Here is an 11,940-nt window from a genome sequence, read left to right on the forward strand (position 1 = left end):
TAACTATTATCTTGAAAAATGACATAGCCGTTACTCTTATAACACACTCATGGCACAAAATTCAAACTTCGATTTTTGTTTATGCCGAAATAATTTTGGGAAAAGCTGCTTTGATGTCTTCCGTAACTATTTTTTTTACAGTGTTAAAATCTTTAGATTTCTGGTGGTGATCGATAAGAAATCGCAAATCACAGAACCTCAAATCTACAATACACCACTTTAACTTTAACATTTTTACAATATATGTTAGCCAGTTTCTGTCAGGGAAGTCGATGTCACTATGTCCATGATCATTAGAAATGCATGCAACAAATCTAGCATCTGTTTTTACGTGATCAAATTCTAGAGCTAACACACCTTCTGACAAGCAACTTTGATTAATCATGTCACGGGTTCTGTTTTTCAAGCCAAAACCCAATAGAAGTTTCTTGGCCGCTAAAAGACCTACTGACCTTGTTCTTCTAGGAACGATGGTTCTATACTGGACGAAGAAGAAAAGGACAAATGTTGTTTTATTGTGTTCACAATTGTACACAGAAAGTTGGCATTGATGTATACCATGTACCATCAGGGTTTCATTGATGTATACCATGTACCATCAGGGTTTCATTGATGTATGTCATGTACCATCAGGGTTTCTCGCTCTAAAAAGAATGCGGCTTTTCAATCAGTCTGAGTGCCGTCGGGAAAAGAAGAATTCTCCCGCTGTGCAGAAAGATAATCAAAGAAACTGTTAAAGCTTTGATGTCAAGGTTCATCCATCAGAAAACACAGTGAAAGATTGTGAAGTGTTCTTATACTCTTGTTATCTAATTGTGGAGGTGTTTAAAAAACGGTAACAGTAGACACAGTTAGATACTGATAGCATGTAGCAACATATATCAATTATCAGCTTCTTGTCTGTTATAATTTACTTAATACCCTTCAAAATATAACATCTCATATTGCTAATGGTTACAAGTAGCAAGGATAAAAAATTATATATCAGAACAGCTGGTATGGGTATTAACACTTTTATTGATAAGGAGAGAACAACGGTTCTACCTTCCTAGGTCATCTTCAGGTTAAGAAAGAGAGAGTTTGAATGTGTCCGTTGACGGAAACATGACTTAGGGACGAGAGTATAAACGGGTACCGGATTTTAGGGGGCGTTACAGGTGGATGTTAGGTTATTAATTAGTATAGGTATGAAGGTGTTCCTTTATATTGGTTTAATTTTGGTTTTAGTTGCTGTATAAGTAGGGCTTCTTTGATTTTGCGTTTGTTTATATTTGTTTCCCTACTTAATATCTGGGTGTTTTCTTCGGTTATGTTGTGTTTATTTGATTTGCAGTGTTCAAAAACGTGTGAAGGTGTTTTTTGTTTTTTTTTGTTCTTTGAATCTGGTTTCCATTTTTCTACTTGTTTCTCCAATATAGAAGTTGTGGCAGTTATCACATTATATTTTATAAATAATGTTGGTGTTGTGTTTGTCAGTGTAGTTTTTACATAGTATAATAGACCTTGGTTTTTTGCCTGGTTTTTGAATAAATTTGGTATTATTGGGAATGTCATATTTTGTTACTAAGTTTTGCCAAATGTTGGTTATTTTTCTCCTGATGTCGGGAATATATGGTATGCAGCAGTATATGGTTTCGTGATTTTTTGATTCGTGAGATATATTTACTTTTGTTGGTTCATTTTGCTTTCTGTCTAGGTGTTTACGTATAATGTTTTCTACGGTTTGTGGAGGAAACTTATTGATGTTGATGAAGTATTGTTTTATTTTGTCTAATTCGTCATTAATTTTATCTGGTGAGTTTTATGGCTGTGTTTATTTGGTTTCTTAGTATGTTGAGTTTTTGTTTCGTTTTATATGCTGAGTCCTAAGGAATGTATCATCCAATATGGGTGATTTTTTGTGAATTTTGGTTTTGAACTGTCTATCAGTTCTAGTGATTTTTGAGGTAAAGAAATGGTTAGGCTCTTTCCTGTTCACAGGTGAACTTAATCTTGGGGTGTATCGAGTTAACGTGATTGAAAAAATTAAGTGTGTGTTATGTAAATGTGAATCCAGCAATTGTATCATCAACATACCTGTACCAGTATAGTGGTGGGTGTAAGGCGATTTAGTCTGTGTCATAAAAATGTTGGCTAAAACTGATGACACGGAATTCCCCATGCTTAGGCTATTTATTATTTATTTGTAGGTAGCTTTGGTTATTGAACATAAAGTTAGTTTTGTTGGTAATGAATCCTATAAGGGTTGCTAACTGGTTGCTGGAGATGTGTATCAATGGGTTGGGGTCTTGGATATAAGGTTCTAAAGCTATCTTACAGACTTCTGTTGTTGGGACTTCTCTGAAGAGGGAGAATACATAAAAATTGTCCATTAAGGTTTTATGATTTAGTTGATTAAGGATATATTTAAAGTTAAAAGAGTCTTTGAAAATGGAGTCGGCTGATGTTACATATTTAGAAAATGCCAACGCTATATATTTACCGAGGTTGTAGTTAAATGATTCGTATGTCGACATTATGGGTCATAGTGGACAATCAGGTTTGTGAGGTTTGGGGATGCCACATAGTTGTGGTGGGCGTGAGTCTATCTTTTGTAGGTAAGAATAAATGTTTTCTGAGATTGTGTTGGTTTTTCTCATTTGTAGTAGTATTTTGTTTAACTGGTATTAATGTGTTTTTATTGAATCTGTGTTTAGTAGTTTAAATATCTGACAAGATGTCGTTCATTTTTTGAATGTATTCATTTGTGTTCGTTATAACTATAGCATTGCCTTTATCTGCTTTTAGAATGTTGATGTTGTTGTCTTGTTTTAAGTTGTTTATAGAATTAATATCTTTTTGTGTGAGGTTGGTTTTTGGATTTCTTTTTTGTGAAATTATGTTGATAGTTTTGTGTGAAACTTTATTGAAAAAGTTGTTTAAGATATTGTTTTGAGGTGTTTCAGGGAAACAGATGTTTTCAGTTCTACCTGGAAAGATAGGTCGTTGGTTGTCGGTGGAATTGTTGTCAAAGTTGTCTTCTTCCAGATTGTTGTTTTTCGTTGTTTTGTTGGTGTTTTTAGTTTCTCTAGAGTGGATCACCAGTCTTCTAGTTAGGTCTTCCAGGCAGGCTTTCATTTCTATTAGATATATTTTTATTTAAAGTAGGTTTCTCTTAACATCTCATAGTGGTAATGGTTACAAGTAATAAGGATAGCCTGCACCACAAGATCTACCATTTAACATCTCCCAGTGGTAATGGTTACAAGTAGCAAGGATAGTCTGCATAACAAAATCTATTGAAACTCATCAGTTTTAGGTGAAAGAAGTCAACATGTCCTTGGCTTCAATGGACTCTGTGCCCAGGTGTATACCTATGGACGGGAGAGGTCATTGTGACACTTGAACTTGTTGTGGGCATTGATAACGAAGATGCCTGAATTTTGTACCTTCTTCTGTGTTTGTTTCACTTGTTAACAGTCCTTTAGTACCAGTTTATAAAAACCAACCTTTAGTTTTATAAAGTTTTCTACAAGTTCCTCTTTAGGCGTGTTAACAGTATGGACAAACTAATAACTGACATGGCGAAACTATCATTATTAAGATAAGATTATGACATATCTCGCTGAAATATTTGCGTTTTCTTTTTGAATTTCGGACAAAGCTATAGGACCAACCAGTCATATTCTTTCAAATCATATACTTTTAATTAAATAAAACATATTACCTAAAGAGTACATATGAAAGTCCAGTTATTATTATCAAATTCTGATGCTGAAAAGTTTATCAACAACATATTATCTAAAACATAGTGCCTAAAAATGACCCAGAGACGTGAGTGAAGACCATCCATTACTAACTCTAAAACTGAAATCTGACTCTAACTCTTATGACGAACCTACGATCCACAAATTATATGTGCATTTTTCTTGTGCACAATTTGACACGCTAGGCCCGGTATGGCCAGGTGGTTAAGACACTCGACTCGCAATCCGAGGGTCACGGGTTCGAATCCCCATCATACCAAACATGCTCGTCCTTTCAGCCGTTTTTTGACGCTCAATTTCACTATTCATTGGTAAAAGAGTGACCCAAGAGTTGGCGGTGGGTGGTGATGACTAGCTGCTTTCCCACTGCTTAATTAGAGACGGATAGCGTAGATAGCCCTCGTGTAGTTTTGGGCAAAATTTAAAAAACCAAAACAAAACTTGACACGCTAACCACTGGGTCATGTTCGGCTCGATTAAGACACATATTTATATAACTGTATTCGGTTTATTGACGACAAGTGGTGTTCAAATAAAACTACATTGTAATAGTAGAAGACAAACAGTGTTTAGGAAAATCGTTTTTTTAAAGTGTGACACCTACAGGCAAGTACTATAGCAAAAGTACATAAGTGCAATTTAAATGCAAATTATCTTTGCAAATGAGGCTAAGTACGAAATTAATGACAATATAAGTTTGTGGCAATGGAAAACAATGAAAACATAAGTAAAATAACGTGACATTTATTGTCAACTGAAAACATAGATAAATTAAACCTGTGATTAGCGTGCAAGGCTCCTGAACGGGGAGTACAAAGTTAAGGGTCGTAATACTTCCTATTAAAGAACCCGACGAAGCTCTTGGACGACGGGTACTGATGACTTGGCTTCCTCTCCTTTGGAGTGGGTATATCCAAGCCTTAGGGGATTGTGACATAAATAATGTTAGTTTAAATGAGGTTTATGTCAGAATGTTCGAGTTCAAACAGACATTTTATGGTAAATGAGGGACTGTATTACGACTTGGATCCCATGACAGATGGGCTCGGCATGGCCAAGCGTGTTAAGGCGTGCGACTTGTAATCTGAGGGTCGCAGGTTCGCATCCCCGTCGCGCCAAACATGCTCGCTCTTTCAGCCGTGGGGGCGTTATAATGTGACAGTCAATCCCACTATTCGTTGGTAAAAGAGTAGCCCAAGAGTTGGCGGTGGATGGTGATGACTAGCTGCCTTCCCTTTAGTCCTACACTACTAAATTAGGGACGGCTAGCGCAGATAGTCCTCGAGTTGCTTTGTGCGAAATTCAAAACAAACAAACCCATGACAGACCATCTATATAATACAAAATTTCCAAACATCTTTATCAAAGTTCCCAAATAAAGAATCCTGCAATAACTTGGCCATGTCTGATGGCTTGATCTTGGTGTTAACAAATTGGCACTTTAATACGCAAGATTCAACTATTGGTGTTACCCAATTTGTATTGTAATGTATAGCATGTTGATAAATAGGCAGTCTGGTACCAGTTCAAGATTCACGTGTTGGTGTTAACAAGTATACAATGTTGTTGCCAGTTCAAGTTTGGTTTGATTTGTTTGAGTTTCGCGCAAAGCTACACGAGGGCTATCTTCGTTAGCAGTCCCTAATTTAGCAGTGTAAGACAAGAGGAAAAGCAACTAGTCATCACCACCCATCGCCAACTGTTGGGCTTTCACCAAGAAATAGTGAGATTGGTCATAACATTATAATGGCCCCATGGCTGAAAGGGCGAGCATGTTTGGTGTGACGGGGATTCGAACCTTCGACCCTCAAATTACGAGCCGGGTGCCCCTACCACGTGGCCATGCCGGGCCGAAACTTTGGTGAAATTGATTCATACGTAATAAAGCTCGTGAGTTTAATGTTGACTTTAACATAAAAGCAGCATTATTAGCCTGTCTTTTATTACTCAAAATTTAAACGTTTTCAAGTTTGCCATAAAAATAAGTCAAATAAATGCGAAAAAATATACTTCTAAACATCAAGTAAGGAGCTTAAGACAGCTACTTATCTCGTCAGCATAAAGATAAATATTATAAGCTAGAGCCTTGGTTCGAACCAAATTGTTTTTTTAGTAAACGAATCGAAATATTCTAGCCATTATATTAATTTCTCATGGGAATATTTCTTCACTATAAATAGAAAAAATGTTTAGAAGCTATATAATATCGGTAAAGAGAAACTAGATTCCAATGAATAATTTTCTAACCGTAGATGTATGTTATTCTTTCATAATGAATTTTAAAAGTTTTAAAAAGTGTACTCATTTTTTTAAACAAAGTGTTGTCCTCTAGAAATGCTTCCAGCAGTTTAAACTGAGACTACATAAAGGGTAATAATAGACCTTGAATTTCGAAGAATATTCTTGTTAGAAGTTGTTTCAACATGATTAGTTTCAAATCATGTTACATACTCTATATAAAACGCATGATTCGATTTAGGCATCGTATGAGGAGTGCATTGCCACATAACACAACGATATGCCTTTTCTGATTACTTTGTGACTGTGCTTGTACGTGCTGCCTCTAAAGTAAAAATTGTTACGCTGTCTTTATAAAGAAAAGGTAAAACATGATCACCCAGAATGGAGAGCACGGTACGTGTTATTTTGCGAGCAAAGGTTATTTTGAAAGAAAAAAAAAACGTTTTGAAATAGTCTCTAAGCAACTTATTTTTCAGTTTTGTTGTTAAATAAGAGGTCGTAGGATTTTAATATTTATTCAAAATTTTCATTATTTTATTTCTTGTTGGTTTTTCAGATTCAAAAAGAAACCTTCCAACAGACAGTTATAAACATTATAGCCTTGCTGAATGTTTATCTCAATGTAAGCGGAACGTGACTAGCTGGCTTTAAAAACATATATTCAAACTATTTTAGTTCAAATGGAATTATATTAACGAAATGCGAACAATGTATTTATTACATAATGAGAATAAAAACATTCCAAGAGGCACGCTCAGTGGGCAAGACGTAATTATCTGTGAGGCTTCGGGTTTCGAAGAATATTTTAAGAAAAAGCTCCTACAAATGTGTGTCAGTGTATAAACCAAATCATCTTTTTATAATGTATAACAACAGACTTAATGCATTTAGTTGTTAGAGTCTGACAGTATGAACAACGGTCTACAAATCTGAAACGACATTTAAGGAAAGCTAATATACACAAATGAACGACATTAAATATTAATGTCAAAATACAACCCCCTTGTTTTCAAGTTGAAATAAATAAAAACACACAGTGGGGAATAAGAAATGTCTGTCATACTTCCCTCTAGCTGCACGGTGTTAATATACAATAAAGCACTTGGTGGACGTGTGTAGGGAATACGAAGTGTCTGCCAGACTTACCTCTGACTATACGGTGTAAACATTTGTGAAAACACTACGTGGACGTGTGTAGAAAATAAGAAGTGTTTGCCATACTCACCCCTATCTATACGGTGTAAGTATGTGTGAAAACATTACGTGGGTATGTGTAGAAAATAAGAAATGTTAGCCATACTCACCTCTATCTATACGGTGTAAGTATGTGTGAAAACATTACGTGGGTATGTGTAGAAAATAAGAAATGTTAGCTATACTCACCTCTATCTATACGGTGTAAGTATGTGTGAAAACAGTACGTGGGGATGTGTAGAAAATAAGAAATGTTAGCCATACTCACCTCAATCTATACGGTGTAAGTATGTGTGAAAACATTACGTGGGGATGTGTAGAAAATAAGAAATGTTAGCTATACTCACCTCTATCTATACGGTGTAAGTATGTGTGAAAACATTACGTGGGGATGTGTAGAAAATAAGAAGTGTTTGCTATACTCACCTCTATCTATACGGTGTAAGTATGTGTGAAAACATTACGTGGGGATGTGTAGAAAATAAGAAGTGTTTGCTATACTCACCTCTATCTATACGGTGTAAGTATGTGTGAAAACATTACGTGGGGATGTGTAGAAAATAAGAAGTGTTTGCTATACTCACCTCTATTACGGTGTAAGTATGTGTGAAAACATTACGTGGGGATGTGTAGAAAATAAGAAGTGTTTGCTATACTCACCCTATTATAGGTGTAAGTATGTGTGAAAACATTACGTGGGGATGTGTAGAAAATAAGAAGTGTTTGCTATACTCACCTTTAGCTATAAGATGTAAACATACGATAAAGCATTACGCAGACACGTGCGTGGGATACCGAGTGCTGTTGTCACGCAAGTCTTAAACTACGTGGTTGGAACCGTTAAACGATCCTCTGTTGTTAGTTTTTTTCTGGCTCACTAAAGTGTTGTATAAGCTTAGAATTATCACTTCCTGTAGCGATAAATTGGTTTGATAATAAAAGAGTTGGTGGTTGACGTTAATGAGACTGCGCGTAAAGGCAGGAAGAAGAAAAAGGACGGGTTTTTAAAAACAGAGCTGCGTGTTGTAGTTTATAATAACAACGTCTCTGTAATTTTTCATACAAAGGCCCTTTTACATAACCATGGGCTTAACAGACACAAAAGTACATAAGTAGAATCTATTATAGTACAGTAGTAATATCCACGTTTTTTTCATTAGATACACTTTAATAACGTAGAAAACAACTCGCAATGAATATTCACATATATGTTGTTTGCGCATACCGTTCCAGATTAGGCCTGTCGATTCGTTTGTTACGACGAGCATCGAAACATCCTTAGGGTACAGCAAGTCAGAACGACGTTTTGTTTATTGTGTTAAACAACACTGCAACATTAGGTCGTCGTCACCTTTGGTATCCTGAGCATTGTATTTGAGACGAATAACAAAATATTAGAAATAACATAATAATTGATAGATCTCTCACAGTAGCAAGTTTTCAAGTACTTCGGATTTGTTTCACTTAGTAAAGTTTAAGGTAACCATTATAATCTCAAACTGTGACCTTTCGGAATATGCCTAACTGTTCACATATATCGAACTGCACGGGGTTAAGTATCATACTTGTTTAAGCATTATGATGCAAAATGTCGTACAAAAGGCTTGCATCTAACTGTGGCTTCATGCGAACAACATAAAGGATCTATCTTCATAATTTTAAAACTTTGACCTGACCTCAACTCATCTACCTTGATTGCTTAAAACCCCGATCTGAGTTCATCTCATCATACTTGATCATTTTAAAACCTCATTCGGAGCTTAGATCAATGGTTTAAGTCAATCAAAGTATCTTGGTCATTTTAACATCTGTATCTGAGCTCAGGTTAAATACCTTGATTGGCTTAAAACTCGATCTGAGCACAACTAATCTATCTTGATCGTTTTAAAGCCTCAATTTCAGCTCGGTTCATATACTCTGATTATTTTAAAACCTCAATCTGAGCTCGATTCATTTAACTGAGTTAACCCCTTAGCCCAGTTGAACTAATTGTTTGGAACGCTGTCCACCATGTACATATTTCAACGTTTGCTAACAAGCATGAGTAATACCTGCCAAGTAGTAATGTAACCTCTCTTTTAGAAACATTCTCCAGATATAAGATTCTATCACCACATGCACTGTTCAACATTTTTTATGATAAATACGATGTGCGCCATTCACGTAAGTAAAGATATGTTAAATGATTGTAACCAAGAAAACTACGTTACGGTAATAGCTTCTACCCGATCTCCATCCAGAGTTTAAGTTATACTACAAACCCTGTTGTACTAATTCACATAGATTAAACAAAACATGACAGCAATTCTATTCCTACATGATGTAATATAAAAAAAATATTTAACAGTTTTTAAAGCCAGGTTTGAAAGTCGCCTTATTATCAGAGGCACTGCTATGTTCCCAATTTCTTTAGGTCAGAGCACACTACCTAGTTAGATATCCTGTTATTACGTTTTTATTTATAGTGATTATAATACATTGTTTAACCAGTTGGATGCCCTCACTTTTAACAATGCTTTCGGCTGTAAACCAATCCTAAAGATGAATGATCATTTATTTGTTGAATTGTTTGTGCAAATATAGAAAGAGATTATCTACGCTATTCGTTCTTAGTTTAGTAGTGATACACTAGAAGGGAGGTAACTAGTTAACATCACTCACCTCCTACCGTTGAGCTACGTTTTACCAGAGTATAGCAGGATCACAACATGTTAGAGTGTCCCTATGGTTGCAAATGCGAATGTCTCCAGTGACGGGTTTCGATCCCGCGTGTCGCGATTCCTAACCAATAGGCTAAAGTAAATGAGAATGCTTAGAGCGCCTCAATCATAAATTGATTCTGATTTGGTTTACCATAATAAAGTTATGCAATATTTGTAAGGGAAGAAAAACAGGTTGTCATTGGTGTCTATTACTTGTAATAAGTAGACTTTAGCTCGTCTGAATAACTCTTGTATTTACTTAATTCTCGTTAACGTTTATATTACCAAAGCTGTTTATCCGATCAGTTCGTGAATTATGTTTACGAAGCGACCACTAGCCTTTTTCTGTGTATAAATCTACAAAAAGGTCGAGATATTTCTTTTTAATGGACTTTTTGAGCAAAAAAAAAGTAGTTCTATCATACATCCACGTGCAACTCCCAAACTCACCTTTGAACAAATATTAAGCAGCACTTCTAACATCTGTTCATTAAGAGTTTTATTCCCACCAAAAATTCTGAATGACCTGTAAATAACCATCTGTCGTTTCCTTTGTGGCTTCTTTATAGGTTCACACACGAGTTGCTTATAAACAAGGCCAGCTTTGCTGCAGCTTCAAATACGGTTAATTAGTGTAATAGTATAGACTCAGCAGCGTTGTTCCAGATATTGGAAGTTAAGGCAATTAATTATATTCTTCGTTATTTTAGACAGGTCCCGCTATTGTTATGTTTATGAAACTTTGGTGTAACCGTAAATTATATAAATTCATGAATGCGTTTAAGCAATATAGATTTCGAAACGCCATTTTTAAAACCAGAGAATATTTCTAACTAGAAAACACTATGTCCGACGTTTCCTAATGCAATGATCGATATACAACCTTCAAATTAATTCGCCAGGTGTCTTTCTAATGGTTTATTCTGACATATATTTTTTGTTTGGCATTTCGCTGCATACAGACTTATTGTGTACTTCGAATGCACTCGATTTATTCAAGTAAACTTATACAGATATCATAAGTTAAAACCTTACACCTCTTCAGAGTTTTTTTAGGATTTTCAAGCGACATTCTGTTGTAAGATAGCTGGTAACACTCAACCTAAAGTTGAGTTATTTAACAACTAGAAAACTGTGCGGCACATTTTGTTTAGAACTTCTGCTACTAATATACGATATCCAAACAAATCATACCTGTGGAGTAATGGCACGGACTGCAGATACAGGAACCTAAAGTACACGACGTGATTTCGCTGAATAGTTGTTATACTCTTAGCTACTGGTACGTTATAAAAGCGGCAGTCAGTCTCACTATTCCACTCAAAGATCCGGTCAAAACTCTGCTAGAAGCTGGTAGTGCCCTCACTCTTTTTGGTCAGTTGTTTAAAATTAGTTACAACTGTGCTTAAGTCTTACGGGTTTTTCATTTGCAGCTCACCTACACGTAAGGTTGAGAATTTCTAACCCTGTTTTTGATAGTTACACACATTATTTTTGACAACTAGTAACTAAAACAAAATATTTTTACCTTCAAAATCCAAAATAAAATTTCTCATCACATAATAACTTTCCTTTAAAATAGATTGTTAATTAATTATCCCTTTCCATACAAATCACCGAGCTAAATGTCATGTTCTCACGTTTGTTGACTCGCATTCAAAATTTCTTTCAACAATTCTTTTATAAATTTATGTCATTATGTTTGGTATCAAATTGCAGGCTATAATTCAAGTTTTTGTATTATGTGTTATTTATTTTTAATTCAAAATTTGATATCAGAAAAAAGACACCTAAAGATCAAGTTTTTGTGTGTTTCGTGACATGTTGAATACAGCATTGACTCAAATTAGATATTTGAGATGTAACAATACAAAGCCTATAGTTTCGTATGAATAGGAACTCAAATTATCGTTATTGGAGAGCGAGAATATAAAATAATAATTTCCTATCTTTTCTATTTGCTGGTCCTGCTCACTTCTTTTCATTTCTAGAAAGGGTCCCTTACATGAACTTACTTCTATGTATGACATGTGAATAGCCAGTTTTCGCAGCCATTT

Source organism: Tachypleus tridentatus, chromosome 2 (genome assembly GCF_004210375.1).
Source record: "Tachypleus tridentatus isolate NWPU-2018 chromosome 2, ASM421037v1, whole genome shotgun sequence".
Lineage (NCBI taxonomy): Eukaryota > Metazoa > Arthropoda > Merostomata > Xiphosura > Limulidae > Tachypleus > Tachypleus tridentatus.